Source organism: Triturus cristatus, chromosome 2_2 (assembly GCF_964204655.1).
Source record: "Triturus cristatus chromosome 2_2, aTriCri1.1, whole genome shotgun sequence".
Classification (NCBI taxonomy): Eukaryota; Metazoa; Chordata; class Amphibia; order Caudata; family Salamandridae; genus Triturus; species Triturus cristatus.
The window spans coordinates 951,492,044-951,515,329 of NC_140582.1; positions in this window are offsets into that span (position 1 = coordinate 951,492,044).

Sequence of the window (23,286 nt, forward strand, 5' to 3'; positions counted from 1 at the left end):
CCCCGAGACATGTCTTTTTCAACCCTGGGGGAGAACCTAGGCCTCAGCTACGGTGAGGACATTGTGGCTGAAATCCTGAGAACTCCATCACTCTTAGATGGTGATGGCAACACAGCAGGGACCAGCGCACAAGGCGACTGGAATACCCTTACTTCTCTCAAAAAACTTCAGGTTAAGACCGCTCTTCACGGTTCTATTATGACCGAATACCTCAGAGCAAACTCAGCACCTAACGGATTGTTGGTCCGCACGGCACCAAGGATCTTTTTGGAAGACCTTATATTCAGACGCGAATGGAGCCAAATTGCATGGAAATGCACTCGAGATTGGATCATTTTGATCATCAGTACCGCAAAACGGTTGTCGGATGCCTTGATTGTCAAAATTAATATAGCTGAGAACGGCCTAAAAACCAGTATCAGCCTTTCTGCATATAAAACTCGCTTAGCAGAAATAAACTCAGAAATCTCTGACCACCGAGATTACCTGCTTAACCAGAAGATAAACAAACTACAAAAGGACCTGAAGAGATTCGATAGGGAGAAAATCTATCCCTATACAAAAGAGGATTTCCAACCCACAGAGACCGACACAATCTCTGACGATGGATCATCCACGTCCAACCGTTCAGGTCACTCTTCGGGTAGCAACTCGAGTAACAATAGCTGGGGTCGTCGTTCCAACCCACAGGGTCTATTACCACCACCACTAGGGCCACCACCTTTTTATGGTTTCCCGCCCCAACCATTCCCACAACACGGACCCATGTGGTACCCACCATACAACCCACTACAACAGGGTTTTCAGCAACCGTTCCTCCATAACCCTCCTCCACCTTTTCAGAACAGAGGCAGGGGCAGAGGCAGAGGAAGAAGAAGAGGGAACAAACAGGTACATTGGCAAGATCCGGACAACCAACAGAGAACAACGAGAAGCATGGCACAACACCAACAAAAAAACTGATCGTCAACCTGTCTTCGAGACCTCTGAGCACCGACGAGACCACAGCCTTGGAACTAGGACTTGGGTTTGTGCCCACCCCACAGGAGGATAACTTCAGAACCAACGAGGAACTGCATCAACTGTTTCGCAAAGTGAGACTGAGGGCCTTTTTCAAAGACAACCAAACACAGACTGAGGACGACACTGGCCTGAGACCTCCGTCGAAATTCACCCCCAGCGCTGGTATGGTCCCACACGAGGTCCTCACTTTCGAAAAAGCTGTCCTCAAGGAGGTTAACCGACTAGAACCTCCTAACGCCTACAACAACTTCCCCAAAAAACTACGGAGGGCGGTGACCACCCTTCAGAATGATGACTCCATCATAATAAAACCTGCGGACAAAGGGGGAGCCACTGTGATCCTCGACATACAGGATTATGAGAAGGAGTGCTTGCGCCAACTCAACAACACTGAGTACTACGAGATTCTAGAGACCGACCCTACTTCAAGGCTACTGAATCAGATCAGGACCATGGTCAACGAAGCAGCCACAGAGGGATGGATCACCTCAAAAGAAGCAGCCTTTCTGGTGAATTCGTCTCCTAGGATGCCCTACTTCTACCTTCTACCTAAAATTCATAAGGGGGTTACCCCTTGCCCCGGCCGTCCGATCGTGTCAGGGATAGGCTCCCTTCTGGAACCCTTGAGTCAGTTCAGTGACTTCTTTTTGCGCCCTTTGGTCCAGGCCACTCCAGCTTACCTCAAAGACACCAGAGATGTGCTCAACCTCATCCAAACCATCAACGATGAAAACACTGAGGAAATCAACTTACTGCTCACATTGGATGTGGAAGCACTGTATACAAATATCCCGCAGGAAGCAACCATCGAAGTGGTAAGCAGTCTGTTACATAACTCAGAACTTCCAACTTCGACACCGGCAAGCTTCATCTCGGCCCTCATTACCCTTGCTCTCACTAACAACTATTTTATGTACAAAACCACCATCTACCACCAGGTACAAGGGACCAGCATGGGGAGCACTTTTGCGCCGAGCTTGGCGGGACTGTACATGTCACACTTTGAGGCCAACCACATCTTCACAGACGCCAACCCATTTCATCGACATATGGTCACTTGGAAACGGTATATAGACGATGTGCTGATCCTATGGAGAGGACAGGCATCTAAGACAATAAAATTCTTTGAGTGGATCAACAATCTGGACCCCCATTTACGCTTCACCATGACTTCCAGTGACGAAAAAATCCCCTTCCTGGACTTATTGATCCAACTAGAAAATGGGATACTTCACACCAGCACGTACAAAAAAGAGACTGACTGCAACAGCCTCCTGAGCTTTAAGAGCCACCACCCTAAAGCTCTACGGGAGAACCTACCCTATGGCCAATTTCTCAGGATCAGGCGAAATTGCAGCAAACTACAGGATTTTGAGAGACAAGCCTACACCCTATCTGACAATCTGGCGAAGAGGCACTATCCAGTAAGAGTAATTAACCAAGCCAAAAAACGGGCTAGAAACAACACTCGTGAGGGCCTCCTGGAAACAAGAGAACCCGAGACCAACAACGTGATCACCTGCGTCACAACCTTTACCCCCCTCTCCAACAAAATTAAAAAAATCATCAACCGCAACTGGAAAATCATCAATAGTGATACACTTAACATCCCAGCACCTCGGTTTGCCTTCAAAAGAACCAGCAATTTGAGAGACCAACTGATCAATACACGGCCACGCCAGAAACCAGCGAGAATAGAGAACACTCTCTGGGATTTGCCAGCAGTCAAGGGGCACTACCCGTGTGGCTCATGCAGTGCTTGCACCACGACACGACACACGAAAGTCTTAGAAATTGGCGAGCTGAAGTGGGAACAAAGGAAGCACACGAATTGTAACACCACAAATTGTGTATACTTGATCTCGTGTCCCTGCGAACTTTACTATGTAGGCATGACCACCAGACCCATCAAAACTAGGATCAGCGAACACAAAAGTACCATCAGACGAGCGCGCGCAGCCACAAAACTGACAAACCACTTTCTGGAAAAAGGACACCCGTGCGAAGCGATCCAATGGACCATTCTGGAATCCAACAATAACTGGAGTAGTGAGTCGCTCTTTAGGCGTGAACAACGCTGGGTGCACCGTCTGCACACAGACACCCAGGGGCTTAATGACGATATCCCATGGACTGAGCTCTGACATTGACACTGTTGTGTGCATGTACTATGTGTAAACCGCTCTACACCAGCCTGAAGCAACATAACTGAATAATTAGTGTGTCACATTAGCGTTTAGGTGCACTGCTCAATTGAAAACATTAGCCTGCAACGGATGTGAACTTTCACACCTTTTACACCCGTGAGCAAGTTCACATATGCCCCCGCCCACATACCATCACCTCCTCGACCCGGGCAATCTTACAGGATGGGCAGACAATGTCACACCCATGTTTTGCCACTTCTTTGTGATCTGATCTTTGGCTCCTGGCTTTACATTTTGTAAACAAGGCCCGCATGCGCTAGTAACTAACACACACCACGCATGCGCCAAAAGCACCTCCTCACGCATGCTCTAGAGAACACTGGAAACATCTTAGTTCACCGCGCATGCGCAGCTCCGGCCTCTCATGACCTTCCGTGCCGTCAGAACCGGAAACAGGTACCTCCTTCAATCACGGGGCTCAGTCTTTAAATACAATGGGGAAGGCAAACAACATTCACCTTCGAGCAGGCGTCAGGACCGGGCAGGTTTCCAGTGCCGTCACCTGAGCAACCCGTGAGTATGATTCGAGGCTACCCAGATCACTACGTAAGCAAAATCTCCTGCTCTACAAACGGCTATGATGTAAGTTAAATCTAACGCCTCACTTTTGTTCTTTTTACCCTTTGGGTATTTCCTACTGTCATGCTCTCTTTCCAACTTACAGCCCTAGATGGTGTGGGCCTCCTACGCCGCTTTTTAAACTCAAGGAGCAACTCCAGCTCCTACTTTAGGTAAGATTACTCTAAATGCACCTTTCTGTGTTGTAACTACGATTCGAGTTGGACATACAACACACGTGTCTACTTGACTCTCCCAGTGGATGACACGCCGGGTGAGCCCGTTGCACAGCCAGGTTGGAGGTGTCTGGGCCCCGCGGGGTACAGCAGTTTACCTATCGAACCTCTAGCTGGGTTCTGTGACCGCCACCGGGGCCCGGGACCAACCACATCTTGACTAGCATGGGACCACACCCACGCCTCCTCGCTCCTATAGAAATCTGAGAATAGCCTGGGCTTCAGGGTGCACGACATTATGACTGTCTCATTGTAAAAGTGTGATCTCTCAGGATCACTATGTACTTATGCGGACCGACAAGGCCAGTCCGCATATGTTTTTAACTTCTGCATTTCTCCTTCTTTTATCTTCCCTTTGATCTAGGTCTAAGTCAAAGGGGGCATAACATACCTCTCCCTGCAGACACCACCTGTTTAGGAGACACTAAACCCCCCCCCTTTATTGCCGAGTGGGAGGGCGATATTTTACCCCCCGCCACTACACATAGTCTGGGCACCTCTCCCCACACTATTCACCTCTACTGGTCCTGATGAAGCGCCCCGGATCTTTTTGACCACCACTAGGCGCGAAACATGTCGACCATTTGACCTGTACCTTTAGTTACTACTAAACACATCACGTTTTAATTAGTAACACTTTTGCCACGTATTTTAATGTACCAAGGGTACCTTCTTATTAAACTAGCTTCCCTGGTAACCCTTAGGTATTTTTATTCCTGCACACACCACTAGCACCACTGACCTTGGTACTTCCCCTCCACATACCCGCATGCACCAAACGGCAGCGCTCTTAAAAGATCTCCGCTAAAGAGACCCTTCGGGGGACCCGTAGGGCATTGCACCGCCGGCCCGACGAGGAGCACCGCCCGATGATGAAGCATGACATCCCTCGGGATGTGTGAGGGCAACATGAGACACTCATGCTGTCTCCCCCCTTCCTAAGTACCCCACCCTAGACCTCTATCATATAGATCCTTCTCTTTACTTTCTCTCTGTTGAGGTACGGTCTGGGTTGATTTTCAATCAGACCGACCCTGGAACAGTGCCTTACAGTAATTACCCATTATGAAACGTCGCCATCACCTGAGATTTCGCGTAACTCAGGAAACAGTATGGGAGATAAAGTGATCCAAAGCTTAACTTGGTACAAGTAGATAAACCTTTATGGCAGGGACCAGCAGGCGTGGAACAAAACCAAGAGGGGTGTCCCAGCCCAGCCTCTTCCGGGCTCTGACGGGAGCAGACGGGCCCGCCCTTGGTCCGGTCACATCCCGTGCTGCAGTGGTGAGGGGCTGACTGATGGTGCCATCAGATGTGCAAACCTCGCCTCCTTGCAGGATTGAAGTCTGGGACTTGGAGTACCCTGTAAGGCAATATTCATATCCCGTGACGATGCAGTAGTGAAGGGCTGGTAAATGGGCCCGATGGCGCCGTCAGCTGTGTAAGCCCCTGTCTCCTTGCAGGACTGAAGTCTGGGACCTGGAGTCCCCTGTGCTTCGGTGCTGAGGGGCTGGTTAAACGCGCCCAATGGCGCCATCAGCTGTGCAAGCCCCTGCTTCCTTGCATGATTGAAATCTGAGACCTGGAGTGACCTGTAAGGCAGTAAGCACATAATTGTTGCATTCCTTTTTTACATCTATTTTGTTATTTTAATGTATATTTTATTTTTCATTTTATTTTTTTGTTTTAATTTATATTTACATTTTCTTAGATTGTTGCAATTTAATGTAGTGTGAATATTTTCTATATAGTTTAATTTAGTATGTTTTATTCTGTATTAAAATACTTGTAATACTCAGTCTGAACATTTATTGTTTTATGTAACTCCTTCAAAGTTCAACACCTTCCCTACTGCTGTTTACACTGGAGTAGCAATTGTAAATCTAACTGCTCGGAAATCTTTCGCTTTACCTACTGTTGCTTAGACTGGAGTGGGAATAGTAAATCTAACCCCTCTGAAGCCCAACATTTTCCCTACTGCTGATTAAAATGGATTATTAATATTTATTTTAGTATGTTTTATAGTTAACATTTTGTTTTCTTCTTAGAAATGTTTACATAATTAGTAGAGAAATTACGTTGCTATATTTTTAGTTAATAAATATTTCATTTGTATATTGTTTTAATTTATCTTATTTATGTTATTATTTTTAAAAATATAAAATTATTAAAATATTATTATTATATGTTAAATACATTGAGTTTGTTTTGAAATGTAGTGTGCATTATGAGAAAATAAATGTTATTATGATACATTGCATGTTTTTAAGCTAGGTAATTTTGTTGGTTTATATCTATGTTTGATGATTTTCAATTTATTTGACTGTTAATTCTAAAAAATGTAATATTCTTATTATTATGTATCATTCAATAGATAATATATAAATATATATATACTTTAAAAATAGACTTTCGATTGTTAAACAAAAGTTATATTACATTTAAAATTAAGGGCCTGATTACGAGTTTGGTGGTCCCAAGACTGCCATGGGGTTGGCCTTGAATATCCGCTGCACCCCTGGTGGTCTGACCACCGTGTTACAAGATGTGTGGTTACATAGACCAAACTCCGCCTTGGCCCCACTGCTGCTGGCAGACATTCCAACCGCGGTGGCATCGGAAAAGGCCAATGACCCTGTCGGAGGCCCAGACCGCCAGTGTAACTGCTAGCCCAATTACGAGTTATCTTACACAGGCATGAATTTGGCAGTCCAATGACCAAATCAGAGCTGGCAGAAAGGGAGGAATATCAGGCCGGAACTCACCTCTACTCAACTCAATCAATCAATCAGTCATTTGTAAAGCGCACTACATACCCGCGAGGGTCTCAACGGCGCTGGGGGGGCCCGCTACTGATCGAACAGCCAGGTCTTGAGAGTTCTCCTGAAGGTCAGCAGGTCTTGGGTCTGTCGTAGGCTTAGTGGGAGGGTGTTCCATGTTTTGGCAGCGAGGTGGGAGAAGGATCTCCTGCCAGTGGTATCTCTTCGGATGCGCGGGACGGTGGCCAGTGAGAGGTCGGCAGAGCGTAGCTGGTGGTTGGGAATGTAGAAGGAGAGACATCTGTTGAGGTAGGTAGGGCCGGTCTTGTAGAGTGCCTTGTGTGCGTGGATGAGGAGCTTGAAGGATATCCTCTTGTTGACGGGGAGCCAGTGCAGGTTTCTCAGGAGGGGGGTGATGTGACTGTAGCATGGTACGTCGAGGATCAGTCGCGCTGAGGCGTTTTGGATGCGTTGTAGTTGTTTGATGAGCTTGGTCGGGGCTCCCGCGTAGATGGCGTTTCCGTAGTCGAGCCTGCTGCTGACGAGGGCCTGGGTGACTGTCTTTCTTGTATCTGTTGGGATACATTTGTAGATCTTGTGGAGCATGCGGAGGGTGTTGTAGCAGGAGGAGGAGACGGCGTTGACTTGCTTGGTCATTGAGAGCGTAGAGTCTAGGATGATTCCCAGGTTGCGTGCGTGCGTGGTATGTGGGTGTTGGGGGTGTCCCCAATGCCGTTGGCCACCAGGAGTCATCCCAGGCTGAAGGGTTAGAGCTGAGGATGAGGACCTTTGTCTTGTCCGAGTTCAGCTTCAGGTGGCTGATCTTCATCCAGTCGGCGTCGGCCTTCATTTCTTCGTGGAGGTTGGCTTTGGCGGTGATGGGGTCCTTGGTGAGGGAGAGGGTCATTTGAGTGTCGTCGGCGTAGGAGAATATGTTGAGGTCGTGCTGTCAGGCGACGTGTGCAAGCGGGGTTATGTAGATGTTGAACAGATTCGGGCTGAGGGAGGAACCCTGGGGTACGCCGCAGATGATCTCGGAGGATTCGGATCGGAAAGGGGGAGGCAGACGCTGTGGGTTCTGCCTGAGAGGAAGGGCGTAGTCCATTCCAGAGCCTTGTCTCGGATCCCTGCGGCGTGGAGGCGTGCGCGTAGTGTGCGGTGGCAGACGGTGTCAAAGGCAGCGGAGAGGTCTAGGAGGATGAGTGCCGCAGTCTTACTGTTGTCCAGCAGGGTCCTGATGTCATTGGTGGTGGCGATGAGGGCGGTCTCGGTGCTGTGGTTGCTGCGGAACCCTGACTGGGAAGGGTCCAGGATTCTGTTTTCTTCGAGGTATCAGGCTAGCTGTCTGTTGACGATCTTCTCGATGACCTTGGCCGGGAACAGGAGCAGAGAGATGGGCCGGAAGTTCTTGAGGTCTCTTGGGTCTGCCTTGGGTTTTTTGAGTAGAGCGTTGATCTCGGCGTGTTTCCAGCTCTCTGGGAAGGTTGCGGTCTCGAGGGAGAGGTTGATGATGTTGCGCAGGTGGGGTGTGATGGAGCTGCTTGCTTTGTTGAAGATGTGGTGCGGGAATGGGTCTGACGGAGAGCTGGAGTGGATTGTGCTCATGGTGTTGATGGTGTCATCGATGCTCACGCTGGCCCAGGCTAGCAGGGGGTCGTAGTCGATGATGTGAGGAGAGTCTGTTGTGTTGCTGTCTGTTGGGGCTGTCTGGGTGTTGAAGCTGTCATGGATGTCTGCTATCTTGCGGTGGAAGAAAGTGGTGAGGGAGTCGCACAGGGCTTGCGACGGCAGGATGTCGCTGGTGTTGGAGCTGGGGTGGGAGAGTGCCTTCACGATGTTGAAGAGCTCCTTGCTGTCGTGTGCGTTGTTGTAGAAGCGGTCTTTGAAGGAGGTCCTCTTGGCAGCCTTGATGAGGTGGCGGTGGTTGCAGATGGCGTCCTTGTGTGCTGCGAGGCTGTCCGGGGTCTGTTCACTGTGCCGTTTCTTCTCTAGCTTCCGGAAAGCTTGCTTGGAGGCTAGGAGTTCTGGGGTTAACCAGCTGGCCCTCTTGCTGGTGTCTCTGTAGGGGGTTTCTTCAGCGGGGCAAGGGTGTTTGCGCAGTCCTCGATCCAGTGTCTGAGGCTGTGGGCAGCGTCGTCGGTGTTGGAGGGTATGTTGGGTGGGCTGAGAGCAAGGTTAGCATGGAGTTGATCTTCGGTGATTTTGCTCCAGCAGCGGCGGGGGATCTGTTGGGTGCGGTGGTGTGTGGTGGGTTTCTGGAAGGTGAAGTGGATGCAGCGGTGGTCGGTCCAGAGGAGTTCGGTGGTGTGGTTGAAAGAGATGTGCGGGCTTGAGGAGAAGACGGGGTCGAGCGTATGGCCGGCGGAGTGGGTGGGTGTAGTGACGAGTTGCCTCAGTCCGAGGTTGGCGAGGTAATCGATCAAAGTTGTGGTGTTGCTGTCGTTGTTGTTCTCAAGGTGAAAGTTCAGGTCTCCGAGGAGGATGTAGTCGGTGGAGGTCAGGGCATGCGTGCTGATGAGGTCAGCGATGGAGTCGCTGAACTGGGGACAGGGTCCGGAGGGTTCGGTAGATGAGGGTGCCTCTGAGAGTGGAGTTAGGATCTGTGTGGATCTGGAAATGCATGTGTTCGGCGGTGCCGAGAGTGTCGTCGGTGCTGGTCGAGACCCTGATGCTATTCTTGTGGACGATGGCAATTCCTCCTCTGACTCCGTTGGTGCGGTCTCTGCGGGTGATCTTGTAGCCGTCTGGGATGGATATGGCGATGACGGGTGCGGAGGAGTCGTTCATCCACGTCTCAGTCAGGAAGGCGACATCCGGGGATGTTGTGTCGAGAGCTCGACGGCATGTTTGCGTGTGGAGCGGGTGTTCAGAAGTATGCATCGGAGGTGGTTGAGGTCTTTTTTGGCGGGTGGTTCGTCTGTTCTGAGGCTGGTGTAGCTGCAGTTCCGGCAGGTGAAGGGACCGTGTGTGTGTTTCGGGCAGCCTTGAAGCAGGTGTGGGTCCATCCGGGGTTGAGAGCATGCAGAGTGTTGGCATCGTAGTGGCGTTCCTTGTTGCGGGTGCAGCGACCAGGGTTTCTGGCGCTGGGCGCGGTCCAGGCGTGGACGGGCGCAGACGGGTTTGCCTTAGGCGCGCCTTTGGCGTGCCAGCGGCGTGGCCACACAGCAGCCGGCATATATGGGGAGGTGGGAGGGAGGAGCAGCTGGGAGGTGGGAGGTGGGGGCAGCGAATGGGCAGTCAGGGGGCGGGGCCGCAGGGGATGCGGCGGCGGGAGTGGAGCGGGACGAAGAAGGGCACAGAAGGCAAAAAAGGCACAAAGTAAGGGCACAGGAGGCAAAAAGGCACAAAGTAAGGGGGCAATGAGTGTTACAGACTGCGAAGAATTCTATAGAAATACAGGGGCAGCGAGGGGAACAGAAGTCAAAACGGGCACAACGGGCACAGGGTTACCGGGGAAACGAGGGAGCAGAAGCAAAAACGGGCAGAGATGCGGGGGCAGCGAGGGGAACAGAGGGAAAAAAGGTGGGCACAGAGCAAGTACACAGAGGGAAAAAAGGCGGGCACAGAGCAAGTACAGGCAGCGGGGGAGGACAGAGAGCAGCAGTTACGGGCCCAACAATATGGAAAGCAGTACAGGCAAAAACAGTGAGAACCAACCTATTCCAGCTTCCTCTGCAGCGGCAGACACACAGGCAGAGCGACCTACCTGGTAGGGTCAAGGGTCGCTCCCCTGTGCCAACATGGAGCTGATTGTACATGTCCTGCTGCTGCTCTACTCGCTTGATCACGTCCAAAACTGGCACTGTCATGGACGCAAATGACGGTAAGTAAGACTACTACCTGTTTCCATAGGCTCCTCAGCAAACCATTGCCCACAATGGACCTGGTAAGGAGGTTGGGGTCCCTTGGTCAATCATATTTCGTGGGATGCTGTTTGGCATTGTTTTAAATGTCTAACCCAAAAACATCTGTATTATGCCCTCCTTGGCCAAATCACTGAAACTGCACAGGCACACTGTATACAAATAGACAGGGTTTCACAACACATAATCAATGATAGTAATAAGTGCATTAAATTGTGTCACACAACAGTACCTCCTCATTTATCTCACAAGTATTCATCTCTGTGACACCCTCACATTGCACACAACCCAGGTCCTGTTTTGATATCAAAGATATACAACTCTGTAATGGACTCTCACCCACTCGAAAAGGCAATGTCAGTAAATGGGATTACCAAGAACCAGAATGAGAGCATTCTAAGGGCACACTGTAAACACTCTCTGCAGAATAGGCATGCCTCTACCAGGGGTAACCCTGAAAGGCTGGGGCCCTGGGGCACAGAACATTTTGAAGGCCTCAATGTGCACAGGACCTGTGCATTGAAGTATATCAGGGACAGCATAACCAAGTGCCATGGATGTGTAGGTAATGTGTAAGTGCAAGCCATGAAACCAAACACAGCACTAACAGCATTTTTCACACCTCTAGATAAGGTAGATGTAAGGTACATAAAGGAAAATGTACACATGTCCATACAAAAGTCCACAAAGGTATGACAATTTAACTTTAACACATCAAACACATATTCAACATATATCATAAGTAGAAGTGCAATCTAAATTATATTGACAGTGGCCAGGCCAAGCTGTTATACTTTTTTTAATTTTTTTAAATATTTTTATTTTTGTGCCACAGTAACATAGATATAAAGTATCTTACACTTTTTAGAATTCATGAATTTATATGATCACTGAAAACACCCCAAATGCCAAGTCCAATCTTACGTTTCTTAGCCCCTTTTACAGAGTATAAGCTCCACACTAGATGAAATAAGTTATACATTTTTGCCCGCCAGTTTCAAAAAGAGGAGGTTCAGGTTGTAACCACTCATCCGCAGTGCACAACCGAGCGACCGTCATAGCAATAAAAATAAAATATCGATGTTTATACAAAGGTGTTCCCTTGTCAAGTCCTGAACCAATTCCCAAAAGCATCATGGCGGGAGTAATAAACATTGTAGTCTCCATTAACATAGACATAAACTTCTCAATCCCCGTAATATATGTTGATAATTTGGAGCTACTGAAGAAAACATGCAAGGTGTCTGCAGTATCCGCCCCACACCGAAAACATTTACCATCATACCCTCCCCCCGATTCAGACATACGTGCGGGTGTATAGTACAAATTGAAAGCAGTTTTAAAGAATTGCACTTTTAAATTCGCAGAAAGTAAAACTTCTTTAGATCTCATAATGGCATCCTCTAAACATACATTATCTACCCCCAATATCGTAGACCATTTAGCATTATGTTTCCCTAAATCATCTACTCTATAAGATAACAATATCCTATATAGCACCCCTATCTTCTCCTGACGCCTTACAACGTCACCTACTATATTAGATACAGCTGATACATTTTTCCGAATTATAAAATCTCTAATTTGGAGAAATTTAATAAATTGAAATTTTGACAGATTATATTGTCTAGCTAATTCTTCATAATGTGTCCACCAGAGACAAAAAAATCCCCTAGTTGTGAAATATCTTTCTTCCTCCCAATGAGTGCTACACTGTCCCAAAAAATGGGGGGTACATTTTTTACAGCATCCATCGGGGTGTATTGAGATAATTTCTCTATTACACATAATTTGCAAATTCTCTTCCATACTTTAAAAGCATATTCCAAGACTTTAAAACTAGTTCGCTTAAAGTAGCTGCCATCAATTTGTTGAAACAAATATTGTCGTGCCTCCGGCCCCAATAAAATCTGAAAAATCGAAGGGGCCTCTGCCCTAGTAACAATATCCTCCCCCGTCAATAGAACACGCATCTTTAACAAAAAACATGCATGAATTTAACCCCTTGCATGCGGGTTTATTTCTCCCGCTGTGCGGGAGAAATAAACGGCGTTCGTGATCACGAAGGCTCCCGGCCGTCATGCGCACACGCCCACCGTAATGCACGACAGCCGGGAGCCGTTGTGCGCACACAAGGGGTTAATAAAGAAATCGGACGATAAGACCCCACCAATTCTGGGTCCTTGCCGTTTTTACTAAAAACCACTATGTTGGCTTCTGTCCAAGATTTAGGGGCATATCCATCCTGAGCAGCCCTGATTGTAGTCAACAAATCATATTTTAATAAATCAAAAGAAAGCTTATAAATCTACACCGGGAGCTTATCAGGTCCGGCAGCCTTCCCTGAAGCTAAACTGTTAACTGCAAGTTCTAGTTCTCCCATCGTAATTGGACATTCTAGCTGCGCCGCATCAGCAGGATCTAAATGTAAAATAACCCCATCTAAACACCTACCAAAATCGATACCCTTCTTTACCTGTTTCGTATAAAGTTCTGTATTAAACTGATGAAAAATAGCTAGGATCCCTGCAGGTTCCTGACAAGCTATACCCGCTTTATACTTTAAGGCCTTAATACTACGTGCAGATTCTTTCATACGCAGTTTTAATGCTAAACACCTACCAACTGCTTCACCATACTCATGATTTTGTTTTTTATAAACCAAATATTTTCTGGCAATCTCTATATTCCAGATTCCCTGAATGTTTGCCCGGGATCTAGCAACAGCATCTTCTAACTCCAATATATTGTTGCTTTGCAAAGTTATACCCCGTGTTAATTTACCCTCCGCATTTCTCAAAGCAGAATATAATATTCGCATTTCTAATTTTCTCTTTCTAAAGCTTAATACCTCCCCTCTGAAACACGCTTTAAACGTGTCCCACACAATTGCGCTATGAGCGCAGTATCTATTATTCTGAAAGAATTCATTAATCCAGTGAGACATATGATCTTTAAAATCATCATTTAAACATAATTTCGATCAAATGAAAATGATTTGGGAGGTAAATAACAACTATCAGCAGCGATTTCTAATACTATTGGTGAGTGATCCGAGGATATACTCGGATAAATTTTAATCGAAGCCCCTACCAAAGAGACACTTGGTGCAAAAAAATAAACCAATCGTACCATCTTTTTATGGGGAAAAGAATAAAATGTATAACCTGGGTCCAACAGATGTAATTTACCCCACACATCCACAATACCATGATCATTTACCAGATTATACACTGCCCTAAATACCTGTGGTTTCCGGCCTTTATACCATCGAGGGGTATTTAACAACTCCTGATTGGTTAGATTAATATTGATTTCCCCGCATATTAACAGCGGGATCCCCCAAGTTGCTAGCTCTATATTTAGCTCCTTCAAAATAGCTGCCTCATCTAGATTTGACCCATAAATGGTACAAACTGTATATTTACTATCCCCTAATCTACATTCGGCTACAGCCCATCTGCCTAACTTATCTGCCAAGCTTCGTCCTGTTCCTTGTACATTTAGCCAAAATCGCCACTCCACGAATTATTGAAGCTTGCTGCGAGGACACAACCAATGAATAACCAAGTGTTTCTAGAATTGCCCGTTGACTCCAGGGTATATGTGTCTCTTGGAGACAAACCAAATCCGTCTGAATAGTTCGCAATTCTGCAGCTACCCTGTTCCTTTTATTCCAATTATTAAGGCCAGAGACATTTAATGAACAGATCTTTATCCCCTTAATAACCATAATAGCAGCCAAAAACAAATAAGATAGACACTAGTATATAACACAAGTACCCTAGTAGTAGACATATATCCCCATATGACATTTAACATTGCAGTACATTGTTCTATTTTCTCTCTATGAGTTACTGTGGACATTTTACCCTTTTTACCCCACCAGTGTGACCCCACCCTCCCTACCCCATGAACCCCCAAAAAACTCACCCTCCTACCCCCCATCCCCCCCGTAACAAGGCTTTAGGACCAATGGTCCTGTAGATGCAGGCTCCCGATAGCCCTCTGCCATTACTCGCGGATGTAAATTCTTTAAAAAAAAACCTATATCATAAATAAGGAGAAAGGAGAAAGCCCCATAGTTACTATCTACCAAATAACTAAGGAAAGAAAAAAAACACATTCCTATATTGAGTTCAAAAATTCCTTAGCAGGCCCTTCACTAGTAAAAAAGCGAGTATGATCCTTACTGATCACTTTTAACTTTGCAGGGTTCAGTAAGCATGCTTGGGCCCCTTTAGCCTGAAATTGTGGAATCAATTCCCGCAACTGCTATCGAAGCTCTACCGTAGACCGGCAAAAATCCGGTCGTACAAAAAACTCGAAGTCTACCCCTGCTCTCTTTTTGTCAGGCCGTGCCAAGTGAAACACCTCCTCTCGCGCCAAAAAACTGTTAAATGATATTAAGAAAGCTCTTGGTCTATCATTAACTTGGCCAGCTCGAGGACGAATGGTAAAAGGAAAACGGTGGCCACGTTCAATCTCTCTGTCCCAGTCCCACTTAGTAAGCTCAGGAAAGGCTATTTTAAACAGCTCAATTATAAATCGGCGCTGGTCCTGCCCTTCCTTCCCTTCCGGAATCTGAAGCACTCTCAAATTATTCCTACGTGCTCGATTTTCAATCTCAGCCAACTTCCATTGAGTATCATCCCTGTCCAATTGAAAAGAGATAGTCAGTTTCTTTTGTTGAACCAATTTGTCCTCTAGATTGGAAATTCGAGCTTCTGCCTCATTAAATCTTGCAACAAAATCAGCATGAGATTTAGTCATTCGTCGAACTGAATTCTGTAATTTTCGACATATATTTTGAAGTCTCTGGCTTTCCTCCCGTGTTTCAGCGCGATGAGACATAATTGATTGATAAATTAATGAAAGGGAAATATCTTCTCCAAGGTTAGGTACATTTTGTGCATTATCAACCAATAATGGTGCCCCCTTACTTGCTTTCAATTCTAATTCCTTCCGAACAGTATGGGAGCTATCTTCCATAAGATCCCTGGATTCCTCCAAGAACGAGCTACTGTGATCACTACCGTCACCAGCGCTCATCTGGACAGTATACTGGTTTACCAGGTCCTCACAAGAGGACGTTGAATGATCTGACAGGGAATAAAAGTCCCCAGACTCCACATCGGGTGCCAACGTCTGGACCACAGTTTTTACACTAGTTGGAGTACTCAAGTGTGTATCCCCCTTTCAGCCCCCAAGTCTTTATGAATGAGATTTCCAGAATTTTCTCCCAAATTAACCTCATAAACAAGCGGGGGTCTACTAGCACTTCTGCCCCAGTTTCTGTAAAAAGAGTCACATCCATTACCATAACCTTATCCAGTATATCGTACTCAAGATTAGGCTGATCAACAGAATTCTGGTTTAGTGTATCAGGTCTCCCTTCCATAAGAGGGGTAAGTTGTTTCCCCTTTCGCTTATCTTTCACAGCGGAGAAGATTGCCGGTATCTTTTTGTTCTCCATCGGCCCCACCTTCACCTTAGAGACAGCAACTGCATTAGTACTAACAGTTTTTGCCGGTTTTACCATTTTTTCATATACTGCAGCACCGCCGTCCCTCACCTCCGTTGCTGGTGCAGTCATAGTATCCGCATTCAAATATTCATTATGCTCATTACCCTGCTCATTATCCTGCGCGCGAGGTCTGCCTCGCGTTCCTTTCGGGGGCATCTCCAATCGTTTCTCCCTTCGCTGCTCACACAGCGCGGCTGAAGACAACCTCCTAGCGCACCGTAAACCACCAGTCGGCAACGCCCACAAGTCGCGCCGAGCCCGAATCAGCTCCAGCAGCAATCCAAGAAGAACCGCCGCCAGCATCTGCATCTGCACGCTCCGTGTCTAGGTGTCCCAGTTGTCCACACCCCCGAAGGTAAGATCAAAAGTAAATTCAAACTGCTGACACGAAGAATTATATACAAAGTTACAAAGTTGCAGCCGCTGCTTCTCCGCCGCTGCTTCTCCACCGCTGTTAGCCATTTCCAGCGATTCAATTTCGCTATCGTTTCTTCTTTCTCCTAAAATGATCCACGAGGTCCGGCAGGAGCGGTCAGCCTACACGTCCGCTGCTGAGGGCGCCATCTTGCCTCTCCTCAGAGCTGTTATACTTAACAAATAAAATAACTCTCAAATTCAATGTCTGTCCCAGTTGGATTTCATCCCACATATGCATCCATCCAACATTTCCCCTTGTCCTGTGCAACTCCAGCACTGGGTCCAAGTTTAGATCATACTAACCACTTTAATTGTATCAGAAATCAGGGGTGAAACAAACATAACTGTAGTCACACATCACTAACTATACAATATCAAATAGTAAGAAAGTAATGGCAGGACCAATGTCTTCCAAGCTATGAAACGTTTTGATGACAGTATGCCAAAATATGATGTAAAACAAAGGCCAAAAGTCCATTTTCTCACCATGTGCCACAACACAATGCTGTGGCACCAAACTTGCCCTTACTGACACTGCCAGGGAACCTCCTCACAAAGGGGCATCCGTTGGGCATAGCAGACACCTCAAAGATGGTACTTGGGAAGAGGCGGCTGCAGTTTTGTAGGGGGTTTGGTTTTGGGAGGAATTTTGGGGTATTTTTGTTTTTTGAGCTTCTTTTAGTGGGGTGGGGATCTGTTTTCTCAGCGGTGAAGTGGGATGTGGAATGGATGGGTTGGTCTTTGGGAGTTTTTTTGTGTTTTTGCTTTTTAGGCTAGTTTAAGTGGGGTGGGGATCCAGTTTCTTAGGGGTAGAGTGGTATGCGGAAGGGATGGGTTGTGCTTTGGGAGAGGATTTTGGGACTTTGGGCGGGGGAGTCAGTTTTCATAGTGCTAAGGGCAAGGGCAAACAACACATCTTCACAGGGAAAATGGGTAGGATGTTTGGGAAGGATTTGGGTTTGTGAGGTAGAGGGAGTGGATGTGAAAGGTGTGTGTGCTGTATGAACTGTGTGTTGCATTGATGTGTGTTGTGTGGGTGACTGTGAAAATCTGTGTTTTTTGGTTGTGTGTGCTGTGGACGTGCTGGGTGTTGTGGAGGGATCTGTGGCTGTTTCTGTGGTGTCTGCTTGAATGCTGGGTATTGTGGATGGGTCTGTGTGTCTTGGTGTGGTGTCTGGAGTATGGGTATTGTGGAGGTGTCTGTGTGTGTTTGTGTGGTGTTTGGGGGTATGGGCGTTGTGAAGAGATCTGTGTGTTGGTGTGCTGTCTGGGGGTATGGGTGTTGTGGAGGAGTCTGTGAGCGTTGGTGTGGTATCTGTGGGTATGGGTGTTGTGGAGGGGTCTTTGGGTGTTGGTGTGGTGTCTCGGGGTATGGGTGTGTTGGGTTGGGTTGGTGAGGGGTGTGTGTCTGGTGAGTGGTTGCACTCGTGTGTTTTTTATGTGTTTTTTGTTGTGTGTGGTGCTTGGGTCTGATGAAGTGTGTGCATGCGGACACATGTGTGTGCTTTGGATGGGCATGGGAATATGAAATATAAATGGGAATGGGGCAGGAAGTGGGGTGAAAGGTTGGAACGGTTGGAGGGCTGCCATGAGGGAGGAGACCAGAGCCTAAGAAGATCTCTATAGGCCAGACATTGCACTGTGCATGCCTTCTAGGTAGGCCACCATCTGTGTCAGGTGGTTACCTTGCCCCTGGAAGGTCCTCAGGAGGTCAATAGCCTCCTCACTCAGGACAGCAGGGGTAAAAGGGGTAACAGGGGCAGGGGCTGAGGTACCTGGGGTGAAAGGGACTGCTACCCTCTTAGGATAGCGGGGCTGCACAACTGGTGTGGGGACAACAGGGAGGGTGGCAATGGAACTGGGGGGTGGACAAGGAAGAAGGTGGTACTAATCCTGTGGGGTCCGCCACCACTCGTGAGTGTCCATTGAAGGATGTGTCTAATGATTATGAGCTGCTGTCCTTCGTGGCACTACTCACACCCTCCTGGTCACTGGGTTTTGGAGTGTCACTTCCGGAACCACTGTGGCCAGCGGTGTCCCCAAGGATGTGGTCTCCTTCTCCTTTGCTTGCCCTGGAAGAATCAAATGACATGTTACATAGGTTTATTGCAACTGCTTTTCCACACCTGATCATCACAAATCAATAGTTGTTCTACTCATGTCCAACCTTCAGACAGCTCCAAATGCATTGATGGACTTATCTACACTCCATCATTATTTCCATACTACGACAGTTGTTCGTCTTACATACTTGGGTACTTGGAGTATGCCATAGTAAAATGATGTTACCAAATAGAGTTGGTACATGTTTACACACTGTTCATACAAGCCCCAGAGTTCAACAGGTCTCCCATTGTCTCATAACACATTATGATGCCATGAAGCTCAAGTTAAAGACCAATCTCCCTTCAATATGTGTTGTGGCAGAATTCATGTTGCATGCAAATGCACATTGCACACCAATGAGTCTTTTGACACCAAACTTCATCATATGTCCACTACCTGAACAGTCTAATGAACGCTGTACTGAAGTAGTTTATCTCTGTATCACATGGACCTTAGACAGTTGCCTTGAAACATTGAGCTCCAAAATTTTTGAGAGATAGATACTCCCAATTTACACAGCACAAGACTTCATATAGCCATATGAACCTCCGCAATCCTACTTGATAGAGGTGATAATGCCATTTATAGATTGTATTCCTACAAACCAATTCACCTTTGAAGGTTGTTGGGTGTCCGCAGATATCTATGACATGAAGATGTGGGATCACTAGAGTCCCAATGGGATGGTACATCTCAGCACTCTTGGGTATTGACTCAGATTGACTTGTAAAGATGAGTGTAGACACTCACATATGTTCTCTACAGTTCTACATCTCACTCCCTGATGCCTGTCACAAGTCACCAGTTAGTGATTAACATTTGGAACACTATTGTAGATGAACTAACAACAGGCACATTTACATTGGGCAACATGTAGGCACTAATGCTGATGGCACCAATTGATGTTTGCACACTTGTGTCACTGTTGAAACACAACTGGGAAGTGTTGTAGAGTCACTGCATAAACTGTGCACTGTATGTCATGTCACATGTAATAGGGTCATCATCACATGAGAGACAGTAGTGAGGGAACATCACTCCTTACACAAGGAGGACAAGTGTCCTGTGTGGTACAATTGCCACCCGGAACAACTAAGAACATGAGATGATTGATCACTTCGCTCAGCAAGGTGTCTGCTAAAAATGAAAAATGGTAGTGGACTGGACTCTGCTGTGTTCCTGGTCATAAAGCCAATAGGCACAGCACATTAGCATGTACCTACTACCAGACCTACACAAAATGACTCATCTTGTGAGTCGCACATGGTCCACCCCCAAAATTGACGGGGAAATTCCTGCCTGTAACACATAAAGTTGGCAATGTAACATCTATGACTCTGGCCAGGACTCACCCCCTTGTAGCTGCTGTTGGACCTTCAAATGCCCATCAAGCTCGGGGTAGGCCACCACCAGTATGCAGTCCATTAGGGGGTCAGGGTCTGGCATGCACCCTGTCCACATTGGGAGGGCTTCCCCAGCTGCACCTCCACAATATTCTTGTTCCAGCGCCTCAGGTCCTCCCACCACTTCCTGCAATGGACGCTATTCTGGTTATAGCCCCCAGGGTTCGCACCTTTCAGGTGACGGCTCTCCAATGGTCTTTCTTCTGATGGACATTGACCTGTATGGATGCAATAGATGAAGACAGAGATTGTAACTGCAATATTTAGGATATCTGTTTGTTTGACACACATTTTGTTGACACCTAGCACAAGCGTACATCAACAGTCCATACAATACATATGTAAATGTCACCTGCTAAACACTACAAAAGCATGAATACACACTTTTGTGGTCATCTGCTTACTATCCTCAACCCTGGTAATGACCTACACTGACTGGGCCAGCACACTAACATCATATAGGCCGGGGTCATCCTACATGTACTGTGCTGTGAGGTACTATGACACACAACACACCAGCACTGAGACCCTCTTACAGGTGAACCACTTGCACATGACTGTACAGACACCTTTACAGCCAGGCCCAGTGACTTTATGCATATGGTCCATAGAGCCCGGTACCATAGTATAGACTATATCCTGAGACTTGGGTCACAAGTATGACCTGGCATGTGTGTCATTGAGAGCTTCCTTTCTGGGGATGTTTGGACATGTCTTAATCAGATATCATACATCAGATTGAGTTTGTGTTGTATGTACTGTCATCACAGGATACACCTTTTGCCATATGTGGCACTGTAACAGGGATGGCATTCAACATTCCATTGTATGTGTTGTTTCATTGGATTGAATGTAACAACACTGGTGAATAACATTTCAAAATCTCTTCAGAAGTAACCAACTATCTACACTGGTAATGTGTCAGAAGTGCAATAGGCCTGTACAGGGGAAGCATGACTTATGGACAAGTGACAATAGACCTGTGGGAGTAAGGGGACTGTCATATGTCAAAGACACACAGTGACAATGTGGGTCAATGGAAAGAAGTAGCAGGTCAGGGGGTTACCTCAGTCACCCTTCCAAATAAAGTACATGTAAAAGTAAACAGGGCTACCACTGCTTAATAAAACTAATTTTATGAACATCCCTGGATCTGCAGGAGTACAGGGAGATTACTCTGGGCATCAGATGCCTTGCCCCAGTAACTCTGCCCCAGCCTGGACCTTAGCCCAGGCTGGATACAAGTCATTGTCAAGCCTTGGTCTATGCAGGCTGTGTCTACTGATCCCACATGAACATCACATTTCCATTGTATTCATGACCTCAAGGTTGTAAGGCACCTTGAAGAGGTCTCTGAGGTATAGCTATCTCTTCGACAACAGTTTTGCAAAGTCAGATGTGGGCTGAGTTATCTGTGAGACTGTACACATGGCAAACATCATCCTCAACTGCTTCTTACAGTATACAGACACAGTTCATGCTGTAAAGCCGATACATTTCTTGGCATATATACCATTATCTGATTTGGTAACTTATCATAGGTACCATGAAATGCAGACTTGCATAGATATGTGCATGCAACACAAGTAGGATGTAGGGCTTATCACACATTAAAATTCTGATGTTCACTACACGAAGTACAGTGCCCCATAATCCAGTACGTGATTGTCTTATGTAGGCACCACTCAAATTCACTGAAAGCTAGCATGGGACTCAGAGGCACATTGTAGCCAATGGAAATTGAAAAGACGAAGTTAAACAGAGTTCATATATTTTTTTGAACTAGTTACCTGTTCCTCTGGTGAGCCATAGAGCTGACCATACAAGGGAAGGACCTCTCCAAACAGGGTCTGGAGAGAAGGGATGGGCCCTCTCACTTGCTTGGCCTAGCATGATTGCTCCCAGATGTGGCAAACAGCAGCTAAAGTGGAGGAAGTTTTTGATAGCAGCAGTGTCAGGCAACAAGTGAGTTTTTTTTCTAACTGTGGCCTACATGTAAGCCACATACATGATAATCAGCCTAGCTACCCACAGCCATTGGACTTTGACCATCACAATCACCAATGTTAGCCTATGGCTGTGTCTGCCATGGATGCAACTGCCCGCCAAGTGGTCAACTTCCACCGACGGCAGTTGTTCCAAATGTCCCAGATGCGAGGTCAGTCATCCGTCATTTTAGAGTTTGGAACTACAGTATTGGTGACTGTGAAGTGCGTCACCACTAGGGGTGGGCGGAATTTGCGAAAGCGACTTTCGCAAATTATCGCGAAAATGTTAAAAATCTCCACAAACAAGCGGAAATATCGCGAAGATGCGGAAGTTTTTTTCCCGCCCGTTCGCGATATTTTTTGCATGGTTGCGGGTCGCTAACTTACCCCTGCGGTTGCTCGCGGGCACGGCCATCTTGTTTTCAGTTGTCTCGCGGTGCATGATCGCGAGAAAAAAGACGTGATCGCGCGACGCATGACGTCACTGCGGACGCGAACTGTCGCGAGACAGCGCAAATGGCTAAAACAATACAACATCTCATGGAGAACGCGACCGGATAGGGAAAACTTGTCGGCGAACGCGGGGATTCAGGTAAGGCGATCGCGCGCGCGCGAGAATGTTTTATTTTACAGCGTGATCAAGAACCAAATTATCGCAAAGCCGCGGAATGCGGACATTTTGACATTTCCGCGCTCTCCACGGAACGCGGAAATGCCAAATTATCGCAAATTCCGCGAACGGAACGGAAATTTTGCCCAGGCCTAGTCACCACTACAACAACTGAGGGCTAACCTGTGTGTATTTGAAAAACTCCCATCCCATATAATGTCCAGTACAAAAATCATCAGTGCTGTGCATTACTGTGCATAAATGCAAAATGTACATGTTACACTGTACCCTGCGGTTGGCTGGTTTTGGCCTAAAATGTTCCGAAAAGTTCAGTTTTGTGCAACTTTAACATTTCATAATTGGTGATGTGTAAATTTCAGTAACAGAGACATGTAAAGACTACATTGGGAATCATTGGTGGCTGTTGAACAGTAGACAATGATAATGTGAATTATATGTAATGCTTTATGAAGCATTTATGTTATGTCACATGAGTTTTGGCTTACTCTTCACATATCGTACTCTGGACACTGTGACCAATTTTTTCAAATTGATGTACACCAGAACAAAAAATGTACCCCCTAAAAAT